Consider the following 9,290-nt stretch of genomic DNA (forward strand, 5'->3'; position numbering starts at 1 on the left):
ATGCGTACACGATGTGATCTTCATCTAGTGTCTTCGACTCCCATGCATGATGAAACTTGGGGTGAGGTTTCTTTAGTTTATCGTACGAAGGATCAATCATGGCTGCTGCCAGGGTCAGCATTGAAGGCTGAGAGGAGGACACTAGGCTTTCCTTCTGGAGATCAAAGGGCTGGCCTACAATGAAGCCTATCCGACCCAGGACTCTCCAGTTGTTCGTAAAGTCTATAGTAATGAATTTCACTCTTTTGTCCTTGAGGAAGAACTCAAAATCTTGGCACCTAACATCGGCATGGCAGATGTGGTAGACCAAGCACATGTTATGTATGCAAACCTGGATCACAGCAGGCTTCTTCATCTCTGCCTCCTTTAGAAGCTTCTCCCACATCCTTATGTCAACATCTAGCCTAGCGACCCACTCATCCTTTGAACTTTTGAACATGTGTACGAAGCGAGTAAGGCATGCTTCCACGTATGTACGGGTGTAGATGATGATGAACTCATCGCCAGTGATGGTTCTAACCTTGTACTCACCACCGATCATGTAGATTTGGGAGGCCATGGATTTTGGAGGAATGCTAGGAGAAGTGGAACTGGTGTAATGTGAAAGCATGTGACGACTGGGAGTGAACTGTTGTAAGGTAGAAGACGGGGACGAGTAGGGCATGCGCATGGCGTAGGTTGGTGGCTTCCCTGGTGGATAAACGACTGCATGCCCCCAAAGAGTTCTTGAGTACTATGTGGGACCCACTAGATGTCATGTCTACTAGACCCACATCGTAGGCCTGACGGTATAGCTTCTGCGTGTTTGCACGCCATGCCGGCGCGTGCATCTAACTTTTACTTAATTCTGTCAACCGTCGCGCCTCCCACGACCTTCGCCTCCCTCGCACGGTCGCGCCCTTTGAGACTTCGGACGGCTACAAATGAGCAATTTTTTGCCTACTCCGCATGCATGATACTCCCTCTGGTCCCTTTTACTCCGTGTAAGATTTGTGTCAAGTCAAAGTTTGCAAAGTTTGCCAAATTTATACTTAAAATATCAATATCTATAATACCAAATATATATATATATATATTATGAAACTACATTTCATAATGAATATAAAAACATTGATTTGACATTGTGAATGTTGATACATTTTCTATAAGTTTGGTCAAAGTAGAGGTAATTTGACTTAAGACAAAACTTATATGCACAATGCAGACTGGTTCCTCCGTCCAGGTGCGTTATGATATTGCCATCTAATATATAGTCATCACAACAAGGTTAGAGTACTACTACTACCTCCCTTCTTGTTTAAAGGGATCGATTCAAAAGTCACCTACTCTTTACGAAGATAGAGGGGGTGGAATAGTTTTTGTAGTCTGCAAAAGTACTCAATTAATGCTGTTGTTCTTCACAAATCTCCAAATCTTTTCTTCTCTATCATGTGTGAAAACAATCTGCATGCTTGACTCTCCATATCCCTCCGGCAGTCCCACCACTCCTCCCGTGTGAAAACAATCTGTATGCATGACTCTCCTCCCCCCGCGCTCGTCCAATCCATTGTGACCAACAATATTTCCACCCCTCCCCTCCCCCATAATTTACTCCACAAAATATGCCTACATAGTTGTTACGTTAATCACGCAACATATATTACGTAGATGTGGCATTGCTCGGTATAATTACTGCGCCTCCCACGGCATTCGGAAGAACGCTCAAGGTCATCGCCTTTATCTCCTCCTCCTTCCTCTCAATTAAGGACCCGTCGACCACCATGGCATCGCCCCTCCCAAGCCCTAGGCGACCCTCGCTGCCCCGTGCGGAGGGTCACGTGTCACCGTTCTGTTCCTTGCAGCCACTAGTCGAGGACGACACGTTGGTGTTCCGTTCCTCGCTGCCACCAGTGGAGGATGACGCGTCGGTGTTCCGTTCCTCGCCGCAACGCATCGAGGTGGACGCGTCAGCGTTCCCACTCTCGCCACCATGCGCATCGGAGGACGCATTGGCTCCCCGCTAAGCCCCCAGCTTGGAGGAGCTTTGGAAAGAAATGGAGGTCGCCTTGTGGGAGACTTTGCCTCCGACAGAGCGCGCCAAAAGAGAGGCGGAGAAGAAGGCCGAGGAAGAGAAGCATGCCGCGAGGCATGCTGCCTAGCAGGCCTATGTCGCGTCCGAGAGAGTTAGGAAATTGGCTCTGTGGCAGAAGGCTCGTGCGAGGGCCGTCTTGGTGGCAGAGGACGCCCGTCCCCAAGCCCTGAGTGTAGTCGGGCCCAAGCACCTCATCTATGCTTGGCGGTATGTGGACCGGGTGGACGCTTCTAGCGAGGAGGAGTATCTGTTGGCGCCGGATCACTAGACCGGTGAGATTGCGCTCGCCTGCCGGCAAGCCACCAGTGAGCACCTTGCGAGTTGTGAGGCCGAGGAAGAGGCGCTGTGTCACCAAGCTGGGAAACAGTCGCTCACGAGGGCACTCGTGGCGCGCTGCAAGCGCTCCACCCAGCGATGTGGCTTTTATTAGGAATAATTTAGTGTCGTAAGGCGATCTCATTAGTTTTGGGACGGAAACGATAAACCCCGAATGTTCGGGAATTATTAGCATCGTTAATTAAGTATGTAAAAGGAAAAGTTTTTTTTGAAACGGGCTAAAAGGAAAAGTTTGGAAACCTTGTGTATCCGTGAGCATTTGTAAGTACGTGCATATAGCACAAACTTAACTATATATCGCAGTACACGTCTCTCTCTATATATGCTTGTAGACTGTACTACTACTATTATGTATACACACACGTGCAAATGCACGTTTAAACCTTACCATGCGGTTTTTGTAAAAGTAGAAGAACGACACTAGTCAAGCTTGCGAAGCGATTCGATGCAAAAGAAATGCAAAAATGCTCGTTTGAATGTTTACTTTAGCTTCCTTCTCTCCGTGGTTATTTCTCTATCATACTTTGTACGGAGTATCTCACTAGTCGGGAAGGCGTGCAAATTCCCAAACCGCTTCGTACACCCTGTATCGATTTTTTTGCCTAACAAGTTGTGTCATGCAACTGGAATTCCAACTTGAGTACTACCACTAGGAGTACTAGGAGTAGTAGGTAGAGATACTAGGAGTAGTAGCTAGGGATCAAGTGTGCGAGATGAACCGGACAAAGTGCTACTTCTTGAGCTTGCGTTGGTTTTTCCCTTGAAGAGGAAAGGGTGATGCAGCATAGTAGAGATAAGTATTTTCCTCAGTTAAGAACCAAGGTGTCAATCCAGTAGGAGAAATGCGCAAGTCCCCAATCGACGCACCTGCACAAACAATCAAACACTTGCACCCAACGCGATAAAGTGGTTGTCAATCACTTCACGGTCACTTGCAAAGGTGAGATCTGATAGAGATAAATAAAACTAAACAAAAGATAAAATATTTTTGGGGTTTTTTGGTTTATAGATCTGAAAATAAAGATTGCAAAATAGTAGATCAGAAACTAATATGATGGAAAATAGACCCGGGAGCCATAGGTTTCACTAGAGGCTTCTCTCATGAAGGCAAATAATACGGTGGGTGAACAAATTACTGTCGAGCAATTGATAGAAAAGCGCAAAGTTATGACGATATCCAAGGCAACGATTATGTAATATAGGCATCACGTCCGTGTCAAGTAGACCGACTCCTGCCTGCATCTACTACTATTACTCCACACATCGACCGCTATCCAGCATGCATCTAGAGTATTAAGTTCATAAAGAACGGAGTAACACCTTAAGTAAGATGACATGATGTAGAGGAATAAACTCAAGCAATATGATGAAAACCCCATCTTTTTATCCTCGATGGCAACAATCCAATACGTGTCTCGCTACCCCGACTTTGTCACTGGGTGAAATCACGGAAGATTGAACCCAAAGCTAAGCACCTCTCCCATTGCAAGAAAAACCGATCTAGTTGGCCAAACCAAACCAATAATTCGAAGAGAAATACAAAGATATCAAATCATGCATATAAGAATTCAGAGAAGATTCAAATAATATTCATAGATAAGTTGATCATATATCCACAATTCATCGGATCTCGACAAACACACCGCAAAAGAAGATTACATCGGATAGATCTCCAAGAACATCGAGGAGAACATGGTATTGAGAATCAAAGAGAGAGAATAAGCCATCTAGCTACTAGCTATGGACCCGTAGGTCTATGGTAAACTACTCATGCTTCATCGGAAGGGCAATAGAGTTGATGTAGATGCCCTTCGTGATCGAATCCCCCTTCGGCACGATGCCGAAAAAGGCCCCAAGGTGGCATCTCATGGGAACAGAAGGTTGCAGCGGTGGAAAAGTGTTTTCGTGGATGCTTTCGGTGGTTCTAGAATATATGTGAATATATAGGCGGAAGATCTAGGTCAGTAGGTCACCGGGCCCATAAGGTAGGGGTCGCGCCCCCACAGGGCGCGTCCTCCACCCTTGTCGCCGCCTCGTGGCTCTTCTGACTTGCACTCCAAGTCTCCTGGGTGTCTTTTGGTCCAAGAAAAATCATCGCGGAAGTTTTATTCCGTTTCAACTCCATTTGATATTCCTTTTCCGCGAAGCTCAAAAACAAGGAAAAAACAGAAACTGGCACTGGGCTCTAGGTTAATAAGTTAGTCCCAATAAAATAGCATATTAATGCATATAAAACATCCAAAATAGATAATATAATGGCATGGAACAATAAAAATTATAGATACATTGGAGACGTGTCAAGCATCCCCGAGCTTAATTCCTGCTCGTCCTCGAGTAGGTAAATGATAAAAACAGAATTTTTGATGTGGAATGCTACCTAACATATTTATCCATGTAATTTTCTTTATTGTGTTATGAATGTTCAGATCCATAAGATTCAATACAAAAGTTTAATATTGACATAAAAACAATAATACTTCAAGCATACTAACAAAGCAATTATGTCTTTTCAAAATAACATGGCCAAAGAAAGTTATCCCTACAAAATCATATAGTCTGGCTATGCTCCATCTTCATCACACAAACCCAGATGACAAGCCAAGCAGTTGTTTCATACTTTTGGTGTTCTCAAACCTTTTCAACTTTCACACAATACATGAGTGCGGGCCATGGACATAGCACTATATGTGCAATAGAATATGGTGGTTGTGGAGAAGACAAAAAGATGGAGATAGTCTCACATCAACTAGGCGTATCAACGGGCTATGGAGATGCCCATCAATAGATTTCAATGTGAGTGAGTAGGGATGGCGATGCAATGGATGCACTAGAGCTATAAGTTTATGAAAGCTCAAAAGGAAACTAAGTGGGTGTGCATCCAACTTGCTTGCTCACGAAGACCTAGGGCAATTTGAGGAAGCCCATCGTTGGAATATACAAGCCAAGTTCTATAATGAAACATTCCCACTAGTATATGAAAGTGACAACATAGGAGACTCTCTATCATGAAGATGATGGTGCTACATTGAAGCACGAGTGTGGAAAAAGGATAGTAACATTGCCCTTCTCTCTTTTCTCTCATTTTTTGGTTTGGATTTTTTGGTCAATTTTTTTGTTAGCTTCTTTGGCATCTTTTATTTTTCCTCACATGGGGCAATGTTCTAATAATGAAGATCATCACACTTCTATTTACTTACAACTCAAGAATTACAACTCGATACTTAGAACAAAATATGACACTATAAGAATGCCTCTGGCGGTGTACCAGGATGTGCAATGACTCAAGAGTGACATTTATAAAAAATTATGAGAGGTGGCTTTGCCACAAATACGATGCCAACTACATGATCATGCAAAGCAATATGACAATGATGGTATGTGTCATAATAAACAGAACGGTGGAAGTTGCATGGCAATATATCTCAGAATGGCTATAGAAATCCCATAATAGGTAGGTATGGTGGCTGATAACCCACAAGTATAGGGGATCGCAACATTTTCGAGGGTAGAGTATTCAACCCAAATTTATTGATTCGACACAAGGGGAGCCAAAGAATATTCTCAAGTATTAGCAGTTGAGTTGTCAATTCAACCACACCTGGATAACTTAGTATCTGCAGCAAAGTATTTAGTAGCAAAGTAATATGATAGTAGTGGTAACGGTAACAAAAGTAGCGGTAGCAAAAGTAATATTTTTGGTGTTTTGTAGTGATTGTAACAGTAGCAACGGAAAAGTAAATAAGCGAAGAACAATAGGTGAAAAGCTCGTAGGCATTGGATCGGTGATGGAGAATTATGCCGGATGCAGTTCATCATGTAACAGTCATAACATAGGGTGACACAGAACTAGCTCCAATTCATCAATGTAATGTAGGCATGTATTCCGAATATAGTCATACGTGCTTATGGAAAAGAACTTGCATGACATCTTCTGTCCTACCCTCCCGTGGCAGCGGGGTCCTAATGGAAACTAAGGGATATTAAGGCCTCCTTTTAATAGAGTACCGGAACAAAGCATTAGCACATAGTGAATACATGAACTCCTCAAACTATGGTCATCACTGGGAGTGGTCCCGATAATTGTCACTTCGGGGTTACCGGATCATAACACGTAGTAGGTGACTATAGACTTGCAAGATAGGATCAAGAACTCACAAATATTCATGAAAACATAATAGGTTCAGATCTGAAATCATGGCACTCGGGCCCTAGTGACAAGCATTAAGCATAGCAAAGTCATAGCAACATCAATCTCAGAACATAGTGGATACTAGGGATCAAACCCTAACAAAACTAACTCGATTAGATGATAGATCTCATCCAACCCATCACCGTCCAGCAAGCCTACGATGGAATTACTCACGCACGGTGGTGAGAATCATGAAATTGGTGATGAAGGATGGTTGATGATGACGACGGCGACGAATCCCCCTCTCCGGAGCCCCGAATGGACTCTAGATCAGCCCTCCCGAGAGGTTTTAGGGCTTGGCGGCGGCTCCGTATCGTAAAACGCGATGAATCCTTCTCTTTGATTTTTTCTCCCCGAAAGCAAATATATAGAGTTGGAGTTGAGGTCGGAGGAGCTCCAGGGGGCCCACGAGGTAGGGGGGCGCGCCCTAGGGGGGCAGGCCTGCCCCCACCCTCGTGACTAGGGTGTGGGCCCCCTGGTCTTCATCTTTTGCAAGAATTTTTTATTATTTCCAAATAGACGTTCCGTGGAGTTTCAGGTCATTCCGAGAACTTTTGTTTCTGCACATAAATAACACCATGGAAAGTTTGCTGAAAACAGCGTTAGTCCGGGTTAGTTCCATTCAAATCATGCAAGTTAGAGTCCAAAACAAGGGCAAAAGTGTTTGGAGAAGTAGATACGACGGAGACGTATGAACTCCCCCAAGCTTAAACCTTTGCTTGTCCTCAAGCAATTCAGTTGATAAACTGAAAGTGATAAAGAAAAACTTTTACAAACTCTGTTTGCTCTTGTTGTTGTAAATATGTAAAGCCAGCATTCCAGTTTTCAGCAAAGATTATGACTAACCACATTCACAATAACTTTTAGGTCTCATGTTTACTCATATCAATAGCATAATCAACTAGCGAGCCATAATAATAAATCTCGGATGACAACACTTTCTCAAAACAATCATAATATGATATAACAAGATGGTATCTCGCTAGCCCTTTCTGAGACCGCAAAACATAAATGCAGAGCACCTTTAAAGATCAAGGACTGACTAGATATTGTAATTCATGGTAAAAGAGATCCAGTCATAGTCATACCCAATATAAATTAATAGTAATGAATGCAAATGATAGCAGCGCTCTCCAACTAGTGCTTTTTAATAAGAGGGTGATGACTCAACATAAAAGTAAATAGATAGGCCCTTCGCAGAGGGAAGCAGGGGTTTGTAGAGGTGCCAGAGCTCGATTTTGAAATAGAGATAAATAATATTTTGAGCGGCATACTTTCATTGTCAACATAACAACGAAGAGATGGCGATATCTTCCATGCTACACACATTATAGGCGGTTCCCAAACAGAATGGTAAAGTTTATACCCCCCCCACCAACAAGCATCAATCCATGACTTGCTCGAAACAACGAGTGTCTCCAACTAGCAACAGTCCCAGGGGGAGTTTTGTTTGCAATTATTTTGATTTAGTTTGCATAAAGCATGGGACTGGGCATCCCGGTGACCAGCCATTTTCTCATGAATGAGGAGCGGAGTCCATTCCTCTTGAGAATAGCCCACCTAGCATGGAAGATACGGACAGCCCTAGTTGATACATGAGCTATTCGAGCATACAAAACAGAATGTTTATTTGAAGGTTTAGAGTTTGGCACATACAAATTTACTTGGAACGGCAGGTAGATGCCACATATAGGAAGGTATAGTGGACTCATATGGAATAACTTTGGGGTTTAAGGGATTGGATGCACAAGCAGTATTCCCGCTTAGTACAAGTGAAGGCTAGCAAAATACTGGGAAGCGACCAACTAGAGAGCGACAACAGTCATGAACATGCATTAAAATTAATAAACATTGAGTACAAGCATGAGTAGGATATAATCCACCATGAACATAAATATCGTGAAGGCTATGTTGATTTTTTTCAACTACATGTGTGAACATGTGCCAAGTCGAGTCACTTAAATCATTCAAAGGAGGATACCACCCCACTATACCACATCGCAACCATTTTAATAGCATGTTGGTACGCAAGGTAAACCATTATAACTCATAGCTAATCAAGCATGGCACGAGCAACTATGATCTCTAATTGTCATTTGCAAACATGTTTATTCATAATAGGCTGAATCAGGAACGATGAACTCATCATATTTACAAAAACAAGAGAGGTCGAGTTCATACCAGCTTTTCTCATCTCAGTCAGCCCCTCATATATCGTCATAATTGCCTTTCACTTGCACGACCGAACGATGCAAAAATAATAAGAGTGCACGTGCATTGGACTAAGCTGGAATCTGTGAGCATTCAATAAACAGGAGAAGATAAGGCAATATGGGCTCTTGGTTAAATCAACAATAATGCATATAAGAGCCACTTCAACAATTTAATCATGGTCTTCTCCTAACGACCCCCAAAGAGAAGAAAAGAAAAGAAAACTATTTACACGGGAAAGCTCCCAACAAGCAAAAGAAGAACGGGAAATATTTTTGGGTTTTCTTTTTAATTATTACTACTACAACAAGAAAAGTAAACTAGCTAAAAGCTACAACTAATTTTTTTTTGGTTTTTCTTAAGGTTTATCAAACACATAAGAAGAAAGCAAGAAAAAGAAAAATAAACTAGCATGGATACTACAGTGAAAAAGTATGAGCACCAACATCTAGCAATGAGTGTGTGAACATAAATGTAATGTCG

The sequence above is a fragment of the Triticum aestivum genome, chromosome 5D, assembly GCF_018294505.1.
Source record: "Triticum aestivum cultivar Chinese Spring chromosome 5D, IWGSC CS RefSeq v2.1, whole genome shotgun sequence".
NCBI classification, from domain to species: Eukaryota; Viridiplantae; Streptophyta; class Magnoliopsida; order Poales; family Poaceae; genus Triticum; species Triticum aestivum.